Raw genomic sequence first — 16,014 nt, 5'->3', positions numbered from 1 at the left:
GTGTTCTTCGGCTTGCAAGTGACCCCCTTTTTCCTCCAAACATAACGATGGTCATTATGGCCAAACAGTTCTATTTTTGTTTCATCAGACCAGAGGACATTTCTCCTAAAAGTACGATCTCTTCCATGTGCAGTTGCAAACCGTAGTCTGGCTTTTTTATGGCGGTTTTGGAGCAGTGGCTTCTTCCTGAGAAGCATGATGGCTGCGTGGTCCCATGGTGTTTATACATGGGTACTATTGTTTGTACAGATGAACGTGGTACCTTCAGGCATTTGGAAATTGCTCTCAAGAATTAACCAGACTTGTGGAGGTCTACACATTTTTTTCTGAGGTCTTGGCTGATTTATTTTGATTTTCCCATGATGTCAAGCAAAGAGGCACTGAGTTTGAAGGTAGCCCTTGAAATACATCCACAGGTACACCTCCAATTGACTCAAATGATGTCAATTAGCCTATCAGAAGCTTATAAAGCCATGACATCATTTCCTGGAATTTTCCAAGCTGTTTAAAGGCACAGTCAACTTAGTGTATGTAAACTTCTGACCCACTGGAATTGTGATACAGTGAATTATAAGTGAAATAATCTGTCTGTAAACAATTGTTGGAAAAATTACTTGTGTCATGCACAAAGTAGATGTCCTAACCGACTTGCCAAAACTATAGTTTGTTAACAAGAAATGTGTGGAGTGGTTGAAAAACTAGTTTTAATGACTCCAACCTAAGTGTATGTAAACTTCCGACTCCAACTGTACAATCAATTTAAATGTGTTTTTTACCAATACATAACATAATGGTAATAATTGATTTGAACGGTGAATCTCTATTGATAAACTGGGTAAATCAAGATTTGCATAGGTCTAGTCACAATACAGGTGAATGCAATAGTTGTGTGTGCATGCATTGAGTTATTGAGATTGTTTTTCACCCCCTTGGTTTGTGCTGTGGTGGAGACCTCTGTGGGCTATACTCGGCCTTGTCTCAGGATTGTAAGTTGGTGGTTGGGGATATCCCTCTAGTGGTGCGGGGGCTGTGCTTTGGCGGAGTGGGTGGGGTTATATCCTTCCTGTTTGGCCCTGTCCGGGGTTTCTTCGGATGGGGCCACAGTGTCTCCGGACCGCTCCTGTCTCAGCCTCCAGTATTTATGCTGCAGTAGTTTATGTGTCGGGGGGCTGGGGTTAGTTGGTTATACCTGGAGTACTTCTCCTGTCTTATCCAGTGTCCTGTGTGAATTTAAGTATGCTCTCTCTAATTCTCTCGTTCTCTCTTTCTCTCTGAGAACCTGAGCCCTAGGACCATACGTCAGGACTACCGGGCATGATGACACCTTGCTGTCCCCAGTCCGCCTGGCCTTGCTGCTATTCCAGTTTCAACTGTTCTGCCTGCGGCTACGAAACCCCTACCTGTCCCAGACCTGCTGTTTTCAACTCTAAATGATCGGCTATGAAAAGCCAACTGAGAGACCTGAGCCCTAGGACCATACGTCGGGACTACCGGCCGTGGTGACTCCTTGCTGTCCCCAGTCCGCCTGGCCTTGCTGCTATTCCAGTTTAAACTGTTCTGCCCTGCGGTTATGGAACCCCTACCTGTCCCAGACCTGCTGTTTTAAACTCTAATGATCGGCTATGAAAAGCCAACTGAGATTTATTCCTGATTATTATTTGACCATGCTTGTCACTTATGAACATTTTTGAACATCTTGGCATGGTTCTGTTATAATCTCCACCCGGCACAGCCAGAAGAGGACTGGCCACCCCTCATAGCCTGGTTCCTCTCTAGGTTTCTTCCTAGGTTTTGCCTTTCTAGGGAGTTTTTCCTAGCCACCGTGCTTCTACACCTGCATTACTAGCTGTTTGGGGTTTTAGGCTGGGTTTCTGTACAGCACTTCGAGATATTAGCTGATGTAAGAAGGGCTATATAAAATAAAATTGATTGATTGATCTTTAGCCCCATGAAATCAGCCAAAACAATCTGTTTCCCTTCCGTTTGGGACTTGTTTTATAATACTGATCAACAACATTTGCATAGAAAAAGCAATCTCTTCTTTTATAAATGTGCATGCTGTCTCTTTAAGACCCATGAAGTAATTCACACACAGTCAGTTCCAGTCTCGAGCTGGAAGAGACATGAGGCAGTGGAGACGAAGTGAATTAATAACGTTTTTGGTGACAATTAGCTTTGAAATCAGCAATATGTTTAGCATATTATCACAAACAAGGTACTACGGTAGTGAATTAATGTTAGCTCCATCTGTAAGCTAGCAAGGAAAGTTAGCCTACAAAGCTGGAAGCTACCGGTATCTTCTTGCATTGTAAAATGTTCTAGCCTGTAATGGACATTGTTTTGTGAACTGTAATTAATAGTTTCAACATTTCTACATGCCGATTCTCATTATTCAAGTGTGTTAATTTTGGTGCAGCATACGTGGTGATGCAGACCAGACTCCCAGTGAGTGGGGAGCTAACATGATGCAGACCAGACTCCCAGTGAGTGGGGAGCTAACATGATGCAGACCAGACTCCCAGTGAGTGGGGAGCTAACATGATGCAGACCAGACTCCCAGTGAGTGGGGAGCTAACATGATGCAGACCAGACTCCCAGTGAGTGGGGAGCTAACATGATGCAGACCAGACTCCCAGTGAGTGGGGAGCTAACATGATGCAGACCAGACTCCCAGTGAGTGGGGAGCTAACATGATGCAGACCAGACTCCCAGTGAGTTCAGTGGTTCCTCAGGATAAAAAAAAAAAGCTAACACACTGCTACACCAGGGATAACAGCACCAGAGCTAACACACTGCTACACCAGGGATAACAGCACCAGGGATAACACAGTGCTACACCAGGGATAACAGCACCAGAGCTAACACAGTGCTACACCAGGGATAACAGCACCAGAGCTAACACACTGCTACACCAGGGATAACAGCACCAGAGCTAACACAGTGCTACACCAGGGATAACAGCACCAGAGCTAACACAGTGCTACACCAGGGATAACAGCACCAGAGCTAACACAGTGCTACACCAGGGATAACAGCACCAGAGCTAACACAGTGCTACACCAGGGATAACAGCACCAGAGCTAACACAGTGCTACACCAGGGATAACAGCACCAGAGCTAACACACTGCTACACCAGGGATAACAGCACCAGAGCTAACACACTGCTACACCAGGGATAACAGCACCAGAGCTAACACACTGCTACACCAGGGATAACAGCACCAGAGCTAACACACTGCTACACCAGGGATAACAGCACCAGAGCTAACACAGTGCTACACCAGGGATAACAGCACCAGAGCTAACACAGTGCTACACCAGGGATAACAGCACCAGAGCTAACACACTGCTACACCAGGGATAACAGCACCAGAGCTAACACAGTGCTACACCAGGGATAACAGCACCAGAGCTAACACAGTGCTACACCAGGGATAACAGCACCAGAGCTAACACAGTGCTACACCAGGGATAACAGCACCAGAGCTAACACAGTGCTACACCAGGGATAACAGCACCAGAGCTAACACACTGCTACACCAGGGATAACAGCACCAGAGCTAACACAGTGCTACACCAGGGATAACAGCACCAGAGCTAACACAGTGCTACACCAGGGATAACAGCACCAGAGCTAACACAGTGCTACACCAGGGATAACACAGTGCTACACCAGGGATAACAGCACCAGAGCTAACACAGTGCTACACCAGGGATAACAGCACCAGAGCTAACACAGTGCTACACCAGGGATAACAGCACCAGAGCTAACACAGTGCTACACCAGGGATAACAGCACCAGAGCTAACATAGTCCTAGCACCAGGGCTAACGGCACCAGGGAGGGCAGGCTAATGGCACCAAGGAGGGCAGGCTACACAGTGCTAGCACCAGGCTAACGGCTAGAAGCACCAGGGCTAACATATAGCAGCACCAGGGCAGGCTAACGGCACCAGGGACCGAGTGCAGGCTATCGCTGTTGACCTGACCCAGATATTAACCAGCAGAGCCTCCCTCTACATCCAGATGTGATGCACCATGGGATTATTAACTCCACTGCTGCCTCCCTCCACCTCTCCTCACACAGCCACATGCTGCTCTAATGGGGCATCCCAACATGACCCCGCAGTCCATCTACCCTTTCTGTCTGCACAGGCACAGCTCTCTGATTCTCTCTCTCTGTTACTCTCTTGCTCTTTCATTATCTCTGTTAATCTCTCTCTCTTTCTCTGTTACTCTCTCTGTGTTTCTCTCCCTCTCTTTCTGTTACGATCTCTCTCTGTTAATCTGTTACTCTCTCTCTCTCTGTCTGTTACGCTCTCTCTCCCTATCTCTCTCCTCTCTCCCGCTGTCTCCCCCCCTCTCTCTCTCTCTCTGCCTCTATCCCCCCCTCTCTCTCCCTGCCTCTCCCCATATCTCTCTTTCTGTTATGACATTATCTTAGAGTCTTCAGCTGAAATCAAGGGTAAAAGGGTTGCCTCTTATGTGATTTATGGTTAGACTAGAATTACACTGCAAAAAAATATAAACGCAACATGCAACAATTTCAAAGATTTTACTGAGGTACAGTTCATAGAAGGAAATCAGTCAATTGAAATAAATTAATTAGGCCCTAATCTATGGATTTCACGACTGGGAATACAGATATGCATCTGTTGGTCACAGATACCTTTAAAAAAAGGTAGGGGCATGGATCAGAAAACCAGTCGGTATCTGGTATGACCACCATTTGCCTCTTGCAGCGCAACACGTTGATCCAGAGCATCCCAAACATGATCAATGGGTGACATGTCTGGTGAGTATGCAGGCCATGGAAGAACTGGGAAATGTTCAGCTTCAAGGAATTGTGTACAGATCCTTGCGACACGGGCCGTGCATTATCATGCTGAAACATGAGGTGATGGAGGTGGATGAATGGCACAACAATGGGCCTCAGGATCTCATCACAGTATCTCTGTGCATTCAAATTGCCATCGATAAAATGCAATTGTGTTCCTTGTCCATATCTTATGCCTGCCCATACCATAATCCCACCACCACCATGGGGCTGTTCACAACGTTGACATCAGCAAACCATTCACCCACACGACACCATACTGCCCGGTACAGTTGAAACAGGGAATCATCCGTGAAGAGCACACTTCTCCAGTGTGCCAGTGGCCATCGAAGGTGAGCATTTGCCCACTGAAGTTGGTTATGACACCAAACTGCAGTCAGGTGAAGACCCTGGTGAGGACAGCGAGCACTCAGATGAGCTTCCCTGAGACGGTTTCTGACAGTTTGTGCAGAAATTCTTTGTTTGTGCAAACCCACAGTTTCCTCAGCTGTCTTGGTGGCTTGTCTCAGAATATTCCGCAGGTGAAGAAGCCGAATGTGGAGGTCCTGGGCTGGCATGGTTACATGTGCTCTGCAGTTGTGAGGCCGGTTGGACATACTGCCAAATTCTCTAAAATGACATTGGAGGCGGCTTATGGTAGAGAAATTAACATTAAATTCTCTGGCAACAGCTCTGGTGGACATTCCTGCAGTCAGCATGCCAATCGCACGCTGCCTCAAAACTTGAGACATCTGTGGCATTGTGTTGTGTGACAAAACTGCACATTTTAGAGTGGCCTTTTATTGTCCCCAGCACAAGATGCACCTGTGTAATGATCATGCTGTTTAATCAGCTTCTTGATATGCCATATCTGTCAGGGGAATGAATTATCTTGGCAGGGAAAAATGCTCACTAACAGGGATGTAAACAAATTTGTGCACAACATTTGAGAGAAATAAGCTTTTGTGCGTATGGAAAATATCTGGGATCTTTTATTTCAGCTTATGAAACATTGGACCAACACTTTATATGTTGTGTTTATATTTTTGTTCAGTGTATAAACAATTCAATTAGGTTAATTACTATGTAATTATTATTATTGTGTGTGTTATGACACATTTCTTATCTCCAGCTGACCCCTCTTTGACATTGCTGTCGGCTGTGCGCATTGCTTTGACATTATAGAACATTATGGAAGTAATTTAAAACTTCAATGATGACCAACTTTAGCATATTATTCCAATATATATATTTATATAAATAATAAAATGTTCACTCATGTGAACAAACTACTGCAAAACAATTACATGAAATATAGCCTATATGATCTCAGAAATACATGACAAGAGTTTCAGGGCTTGGCAGAATCAGTGAGCTGGCATTTTAAGCCCATCTGAGATATGTGTGACAGAGGCAAGAGGAGGAGAGGAGAGGACAGGAGGATGGGATTTGGGGTGGGCAGTGTCATAAGACTGTGACATGACGCTTTCTGCTAATTTCTCAGGGACAGCCAGTACACAGATGTCATGTGTGAGGTCACGATGTTATTGAAGTTCAGACGAGACTCACCTGCAACTTACAGAGACCACCATGTTACCATGTCATAACCGACAGACAGCGCCTTTAGCTCCATTGTTGCTGTATAGTTTACTGTATAGTTTACTGAAGGCAACTATTGTATTTAATATAAATGACGAACTAAACTTGTTATAACACAGACAGCTGGTTTTTCCATCACGGCCCATTTAGTTTCACTCTCTCTCTCCGTGTCTGTAAATTCACCCAGCACCACCTGATCCTTGCCGAGACATCCTGATATGAAATAATTGAACTATTTCTATGCAACAATGTCGCTATTCTTGTAACAGCTCCAAATTTCAACTTGCGTGCCATGCAAGTTGCAAACTTCACCACGAAGCAGTAAAAACACGGAGTATCATAAATGACAAATGATGCAACACAAACATTGTGGGACAGAACCAGTGTAAGGCAAGTTTAATCTGCCTAAGTAGCTCAAATGTGGAAGAGATCAACAAGGGACAAAAAAATATAAATACGCAGTGCTCTACTGTACCATTATGATGCGAGGTTAGGGTTAGGGTTAGGGTTAGGGTTATGGTTAGGGTTAGGGTTAGGTATAGGTTCCCAATATAACTCCTCATGTATCGGACTTCCGTTCGCCATGAAAATGTTCGTTGGATTTTCACATTTCTTCAGTTTTCTTCTCCTCTGTCTTTTTTCGACAAAAATGCAGAGGCTGCTTTTGCAGAAGGAATTGGTGATTGGAGCTCTGGGATCATATGGGCTTTTTGTCAGACGTTTTAAAGGGACACCGCATTGTATTAAATACACATTCAAGCCTACCGAATTTTAATTTCCTGAACTTTAATTTGTGGTTTGTAATTGACTGGGTCTGTCAAGACGGACCGCTAATCAACGCAAAACAGAAGTGCGCGTCTTCAAGCCGTGCGCTCGAGGTGTGCATGACCTAATACAGACAGATACGGCGGAATTTTAAACGGGTAATAATGTTTAATACTGTAGTTTACTGTAGCCTACAGTACAGCGCTGCTGACATAACAGAGTGGAAAATCCTGTGGAATAGGGCATTTCTGCAACAAACAAAAAAACGTTTACAGTTTTTATTGATTTATGACTGAGCAACAACTGTGATAAACTTCTTGTAGAGAGAGAGAGAGAGAGAGAGAGAGAGAGAGAGAGAGAGAGAGAAGAATAACAGAGAACAAAGAAAACATTGCATCTGATTAATTTAATCTCAGGTGAGGCCCCTGAAGGCAGCCAAGGACACAACCAGACAGTCTTAAACTCTGTACAATATAGAGCCCAGCCATGCAGTTTAAAGAGCGACTGCCCCTAAAAACAAACGTATCCTTTTGGAAACGGCCTATGTGGCATAGATATGAGTCAGAATCATTTATTCTAGTGTTAAAATCGACTACAAAGTGTAAATAGGAAGAAAAAAAATCATAAAGTCAGTCTCGTCCAAAAAGGAGATTTGCGAGATCATAGGAAAAATGTGTGGTGCAGCGCAAATACAGTTGGAGTCGGAAGTTTACATACACTTAGGTTGGAGTCATTAAAACTAGTTTTTCAACCACTCCACATATTTCTTGTTAACAAACTATAGTTTTGGCAAGTCGGTTAGGACATCTACTTTGTGCATGACACAAGTAATTTTTCCAACAATTATTTACAGACAGATTATTTCACTTATAATTCACTGTATCACAATTCCAGTGGGTCAGAAGTTTACATACACTAAATTGACTGTGCCTTTGAACAGCTTGGAAAATTCCAGAAAATGATGTCATGGCTTTAGAAGCTTCTGATAGGCTAATTGACATCATTTGAGTCAATTGGAGGTGTACCTGTGGATGTATTTCAAGGCATACCTTCAAACTCAGTGCCTCTTTGCTTGACATCATGGGAAAATCTAAATAAATCAGCCAAGACCTCCAGAAAAAAAATAGTAGACCTCCACAAGTCTGGTTCATCCTTGGGAGCAATTTCCAAATGCCTGAAGGTACCACGTTCATCTGTACAAACAATAGTATGCAAGTATAAACACCATGGGACCACACAGCCGTCATACCGCTCTGGAAGGATACGCGTTCTGTCTCCTAGAGATGAACATACTTTCGTGTGAAAAGTGCAAATCAATCCCAGAACAACAGCAAAGGACCTTGTGAAGATGCTGGAGGAAACATGTGCAAAAGTATCTATATCCACAGTAAAACGAGTCCTATATCGACAAAACCTGAAAGGCCGCTCAGCAAGGATGAAGCCACTGCTCCAAAACCGCCATAAAAAAGCCAGACTACGGTTTGCAACTGCACATGGGGACAAAGATCGTACTTTTTGGAGAAATGTCCTCTGGTCTGATGAAACAAAAATGGCTTAAGGACAACAAAGTCAGGGTATTGGAGTTCCCACCACAAAGCCCTGACCTTAATCCTATAGAACATTCTGTATGGCTGTTAATTTTACATTATCAATAGAAAAAAAAACTCTACAATTAGCTTCAGTTAGAGGAGATGGAGGCGACTGAAACGAAAACATATGCTTAAAGTACTTTGTTTCCTCCTTCAAAATATAATTTGGTGAATCATGGGTGACTCCGTCATTTGTAACCAGTTTCAGTAAATTATTTTTGGTAGCATTTCTATGTTGAAGATTTAAAAAAGAATTTGGTGCATTTTTCCCCATATTCCATCCAGTTTGCTTTATTTTTTATAATATATTACACTTGATCTTTCTTGAATAACTTTCTCCATTTCTTTTTGTTTTTCCTCTAATTTATTCTGAGCCTCTATGTTACAGTTTTTATTGCTATCTATCTGTTCTGTTAGACCTTCTATTTCCTTTGTTAGTGTGGACTCTTTTGACCTAAATTGCTTTTGTTTTCGAGATGAGTGCTGAATTGCATGGCCTCTAAAGGCACATTTAAAAGTGTCCCATGCAATAAGGGGATTTGCTATACCTATGTTATGTCGGAAAAATCAGTTATAAATTCCTCTGTCCTAGTTAAAAACAAGTTATCATCCAATAGGCTTTGATTAAATTTCGAATATCCTCGACCCACGTGGAAATTCAGTAAGCGTAATGTACAGTGGGGGAAAAAAGTATTTAGTCAGCCACCAACTGTGCAAGTTCTCCCACTTAAAAAGATGAGAGAGGCCTGTAATTTTCATCATAGGTACACATCAACTATGACAGACAAATTGAGAGAAAAAAATCCAGAAAATCACATTGTAGGATTTTTTAATGAATTTATTTGCAAATTATGGTGGAAAATAAGTATTTGGTCACCTACAAACAAGCAAGATTTCTGTCTCTCATAGACCTGTAACTTCTTCTTTAAGAGGCTCCTCTGTCCTCCACTCGTTACCTGTATTAATGGCACCTGTTTGAACTTGTTATCAGTATAAAAGACACCTGTCCACAACCTCAAACAGTCACACTCCAAACTCCACTATGGCCAAGACCAAAGAGCTGTCAAAGGACACCAGAAACAAAATTGTAGACCTGCACCAGGCTGGTAAGACTGAATCTGCAATAGGTAAGCAGCTTGGTTTGAAGAAATCAACTGTGGGAGCAATTATTAGGAAATGGAAGACATACAAGACCACTGATAATCTCCCTCGATCTGGGGCTCCACGCAAGATCTCACCCCGTGGGGTCAAAATGATCACAAGAACGGTGAGCAAAAATCCCAGAACCACACGGGGGGACCTAATGAATGACCTGCAGAGAGCTGGGACCAAAGTAACAAAGCCTACCATCAGTAACACACTACGCCGCCAGGGACTCAAATCCTGCAGTGCCAGACGTGTCCCCCTGCTTAAGCCAGTACATGTCCAGGCCCGTCTGAAGTTTGCTAGAGTGCATTTGGATGATCCAAAAGAGGATTGGGAGAATGTCATGTGGTCAGATGAAACCAAAATATAACTTTTTGGTAAAAACTCAACTCGTCGTGTTTGGAGGACAAAGAATGCTGAGTTGCATCCAAAGAACACCATACCTACTGTGAAGCATGGGGGTGGAAACATCATGCTTTGGGGCTGTTTTTCTGCAAAGGGACCAGGACGACTGATCCGTGTAAAGGAAAGAATGAATGGGGCCATGTATCGTGAGATTTTGAGTGAAAACCTCCTTCCATCAGCAAGGGCATTGAAGATGAAACGTGGCTGGGTCTTTCAGCATGACAATGATCCCAAACACACCGCCCGGGCAACGAAGGAGTGGCTTCGTAAGAAGCATTTCAAGGTCCTGGAGTGGCCTAGCCAGTCTCCAGATCTCAACCCCATAGAAAATCTTTGGAGGGAGTTGAAAGTCCGTGTTGCCCAGCGACAGCCCCAAAACATCACTGCTCTAGAGGAGATCTGCATGGAGGAATGGGCCAAAATACCAGCAACAGTGTGTGAAAAGCTTGTGAAGACTTACAGAAAACGTTTGACCTGTGTCATTGCCAACAAAGGGTACATAACAAAGTATTGAGAGACTTTTGTTATTGACCTAATACTTATTTTCCACCATAATTTGCAAATAAATTCATAAAAAATCCTACAATGTGATTTTCTGGATTTTTTCCCCTCATTTTGTCTGTCATAGTTGGCGTGTACCTATGATGAAAAGTACAGGCCTCTCTCATCTTTTTAAGTGGGAGAACTTGCACAATTGGTGGCTGACTAAATTCTTTTTTTCCCCACTGTATGTATGGGGGACAGAAGAAGATGTAGTCATTAAACATGATGAGATGTAGTATGTTTGGGTGACTGATCAGCCAGTGACTGATGTGGTGTACTCCTCAATGCCATCTGAATAATCCTGGAACATCTTCCAGTCTGTGCTAGCAAAATCTTAGTCCTGTATTGACTCTTTGCCTGTTTGATGGTTCGTCGGAGGGCATAGCGGGATTTCTTATAAGCGTCCGGGTTAGAGTCCCGCTCCTTGAAAGCGGCAGCTCTACCCTTTAGCTCAGTGCGGATGTTGCCTGTAATCCATGACTTCTGGTTGGGGTATGTACGTACGGTCACTGTGGGGACGACGTCATCGATGCACTTATTGATGAAGCCAGTGACTGATGTGGTGTACTCCTCAATGCTATCTGAAGAATCCCAGAACATATTCCAGTCTGTGCTAGCAAAACAGTCCTGTAGCTTAGCATCTGCTTCATCAGACCACTTCCTTATTAACCGAGTCACTGGTGCTTCCTGCTATAGTTTTTGCTTATAAGCAGGAATCAGGAGGATATAATTATGGTCAGATTTGCCAAATGGAGGGCGAGGGAGAGCTTTGTATGCGTCTCTGTGTGTGGAGTAAAGGTGGTCTAGAGTTTTTTTTCCTCTGGTTGCACATTTAACATTGTAATGATGTCATGTCATAGGATTGTGAGGACAGGGAAAGTGTTAAGAGATGAGTGGTTTGGGGCCATGCAGTCTATATTGCATTATGTCAAAGGAGATGTGTGATGATGTTTAGGATAGTGACTTGGGTAAAGAGTGATGAACATCAAAGACAGGGAGTGCCCATGGAGACTTAACAGATGTATGGAAGATGGTAATAAAGGGTATATAAGGTAGAGTGTCTTTGTTCAAGTTAGTTCAACTGACAATGGGCAAAGCCATGTCCGTTTGTTAGATGAACCCACAAGCTCGTGATTCAATAAATACTTGGTATGAAATCTCCACAGAATGTCTAAGTACACTGCTCAAAAAAATAAAGGGAACACTTAAACAACACAATGTAACTCCAAGTCAATCACACTTCTGTGAAATCAAACTGTCCACTTAGGAAGCAACACTGATTGACAATACATTTCACATGCTGTTGTGCAAATGGAATAGACAACAGGTGGAAATTATAGGCAATTAGCAAGACACCCTCAATAAAGAAGTGGTTCTGCAGGTGGTGACCACAGACCACTTCTCAGTTCCTATGCTTCCTGGCTGATGTTTTGGTCACTTTTGAATGCTGGCGGTGCTTTCACTCTAGTGGTAGCATGAGACGGAGTCTACAACCCACACAAGTGGCTCAGGTAGTGCAGCTCATTCAGGATGGCACATCAATGCGAGCTGTGGCAAGAAGGTTTGCTGTGTCTGTCAGCGTAGTGTCCAGAGCATGGAGGCGCTACCAGGAGACAGGCCAGTACATCAGGAGACGTGGAGGAGGCCGTAGGAGGGCAACAACCCAGCAGCAGGACCGCTACCTCCGCCTTTTTGCAAGGAGGAGCAGGAGGAGCACTGCCAGAGCCCTGCAAATTACCTCCAGCAGGCCACAAATGTGCATGTGTCTGCTCAAACGGTCAGAAACAGACTCCATGAGGGTGGTATAAGGGCCCGACATCCACAGGTGGGGGTTGTGCTTACAGCCCAACACCGTGCAGGACGTTTGGCATTTGCCAGAGAACACCAAGATTGGCAAATTCGCCACTGGCGCCCTGTGCTCTTCACAGATGAAAGCAGGTTCACACTGAGCACATGTGACAGACGTGACAGAGTCTGGAGACGCCGTGGAGAACGTTCTGCTGCCTGCAACATCCTCCAGCATGACCGGTTTGGCGGTGGGTCAGTCATGGTGTGGGGTGGCATTTCTTTGGGGGGCCGCACAGCCCTCCATGTGCTCGCCAGAGGTAGCCTGACTGCCATTATGTACCGAGATGAGATCCTCAGACCCCTTGTGAGACCATATGCTGGTGCGGTTGGACCTGGGTTCCTCCTAATGCAAGACAATGCTAGACCTCATGTGGCTGGAGTGTGTCAGCAGTTCCTGCAAGAGGAAGGCATTGATGCTATGGACTGGCCCGCCCGTTCCCCAGAACTGAATCCAATTGAGCACATCTGGGACATCATGTCTCGCTCCATCCACCAACACCACGTTGCACCACAGACTGTCCAGGAGTTGGCGGATGCTTTAGTCCAGGTCTGGGAGGAGATCCTCAGGAGACCATCCGCCACCTCATCAGGAGCATGCCCAGGCGTTGTAGGGAGGTCATACAGGCACGTGGAGGCCACACACACTACTGAGCCTCATTTTGACTTGTTTTAAGGACATTACATCAAAGTTGGATCAGCCTGTAGTGTGGTTTTCCACTTTAATTTTGAGGGTGACTCCAAATCCAGACCTCCATGGGTTGATAAATTTGATTTCCATTGATAATTTTTGTGTGATTTTGTTGTCAGCACATTCAACTATGTAAAGAAAAAAGTATTTAATAAGATTATTTCATTCATTCAGATCTAGGATGTGTTGTTTAAGTGTTCCCTTTATTTTTTTGAGCAGTGTATATCCTTGCATCCTTGATTCTTTGATACCCGAGAAACTCTTCATAACAAACATGCTGGAAGAAATGAGGTAAAACGGATTTGAAGTTTCCCTGCATGAAAGTCCCGGGCCACTAGAAGCGCTGCCTCTGGATGAGCGTTTTCCTGTTTGCTTATGGCCGTATACAGTTCATTGAGTGCGGTCTTAGTGCCAGCATTGGTTTGTGTTGGTAAATAGACAGCTACAAAGAATATAGATGAAAACTCTCTTGGTAGATAGTGTGGTCTACAGCTTATCATGAGATACTCTACCTCAGGCGAGCAAAACCTCGAGACTTCCTTAGATATCGTGCACCAGCTGTTGTTTACAAATATACATAGACCGCCACCCCTTGTCTTACCGGAGGCTGCTGTTCTATCCTGCCGATACAGTGAATAACCCGCCAGCTGTATGTTATCCATGTCTTCGTTCAGCCTTGACTCTGTGTAACATAAGATATTACCGTTTTTAATGTCCCGTTGGTAGGATATTCGTGCCTGTAGTTTGTCCACTTTATTTTCAAGCGATTGTAAGTTGGCCAACAGTAACTAGGATGGGGAGAAGTCTGTCCATAATAAAGCGTTGCTCTGCATTCCAGTGAACTCGGAAATAATTCAGACTCCTTCACTTTTTCTATATTTTGTTACGTTATAGCCTTATTCTATAATTGATTAAATTGTTTTTCCCCCAATCTACATACAATACCCCATAATGACAAAGCAAAAACTTTTTTTTTTGTGCAAATTTATTAAAAATAAAAACTGAAATATCACATTTACATAATTATTCAGACCCTTTAATCAGTACTTTGTTGAAGCACCTTTGGCAGCGATTACAGCCTCGAGTCTTCTTGGGTATGACGCTACAAACTTGTCACATCTGTTTTTGGGGAGTTACTCCCATTCTTCTCTGCAGATCCTCTCAAGCTTTGTCAGGTTGGATGGGGAGCGTCGCTGCACAGCTATTTTCAGGTCTCTCAAGATATTCTATCGGGTTCAAGTCCGGGCTCTGGCTGGGCTTCTCAAGGACATTCAGAGACTTGTCCTGAAGCCACTCCTCTGTTGTCTTGGCTGTGTGCTTAGGGTTGTTGTCCTGTTGGAAGGTGAACCTTCGCCCCAGTCTGAGGTCTGAGTGCTCTGGAGCAGGTTTTCATCAAGGATCTCGATGTACTTTGCTCCATTCATCTTTCCCTCGATCCTGACTAGTCTCCCAGTCCCTGCCGCTGAAAAACATCCCCACAGCATGATGCTGCCACCACCATACATTTTACATTTTACATTTTAGTCATTTAGCAGACGCTCTTATCCAGAGCGACTTACAGGAGCAATTAGGGTTAAGTGCCTTGCTCAAGGGCACATTTACGTCATTTAGCAGACGCTCTTATCCAGAGCGACTTACAAATTGGTGCATTCACCCTATAGCCAGTGGGATAACCACTTTACAAATTTTTTAATTTTTAATTTTTTTATTAATATTTTCTTCTTTTTTTGGGGGGGGGGGTAGAAGGATTACTTTATCCTATCCCAGGTATTCCTTAAAGAGGTGGGGTTTCAAATGTCTCCGGAAGGTGGTGAGTGACTCCGCTGTCCTGGCGTCGTGAGGGAGCTTGTTCCACCATTGGGGTGCCAGAGCAGCGAACAGTTTTGACTGGGCTGAGCGGGAACTATGCTTCCGCAGAGGAAGGGAGCCAGCAGGCCAGAGGTGGATGAACGCAATGCCCTCGTTTGGGTGTAGGGACTGATTAGAGCCTGAAGGTACGGAGGTGCCGTTCCCCTCACTGCTCCATAGGCAAGCACCATGGTCTTGTAACGGATGCGAGCTTCAACTGGAAGCCAGTGGAGTGTGCGGAGGAGGGGGGTGACGTGAGAGAACTTGGGAAGGTTGAACACCAGACAGGCTGCGGCATTCTGGATGAGTTGTAGGGGTTTAATGGCACAGGCAGGGAGCCCAGCCAACAGCGAGTTGCAGTAATCCAGACGGGAGATGACAAGTGCCTGGATTAGGACCTGTGCCGCTTCCTGTGTAAGGCAGGGTCGTACTCGCCGAATGTTGTAGAGCATGAACCTGCAGGATCGGGTCACCGCCTTGATGTTAGCGGAGAACGACAGGGTGTTGTCCAGGGTCACGCCAAGGCTCTTCGCACTCTGGGAGGAGGACACAACGGAGTTGTCAACCGTGATGGCGAGATCATGGAACGGGCAGTCCTTCCCCGGGAGGAAGAGCAGCTCCGTCTTGCCAGGGTTCAGCTTGAGGTGGTGATCCGTCATCCATACTGATATGTCGGCCAGACATGCAGAGATGCGATTCGCCACCTGGTTATCAGAAGGGGGAAAGGAGAAGATTAGTTGTGTATCGTCAGCGTAGCAATGATAGGA

The sequence above is a fragment of the Coregonus clupeaformis genome, chromosome 34, assembly GCF_020615455.1.
Source record: "Coregonus clupeaformis isolate EN_2021a chromosome 34, ASM2061545v1, whole genome shotgun sequence".
NCBI classification, from domain to species: domain Eukaryota; kingdom Metazoa; phylum Chordata; class Actinopteri; order Salmoniformes; family Salmonidae; genus Coregonus; species Coregonus clupeaformis.
Note: the sequence above shows the minus strand (reverse complement) of the source record.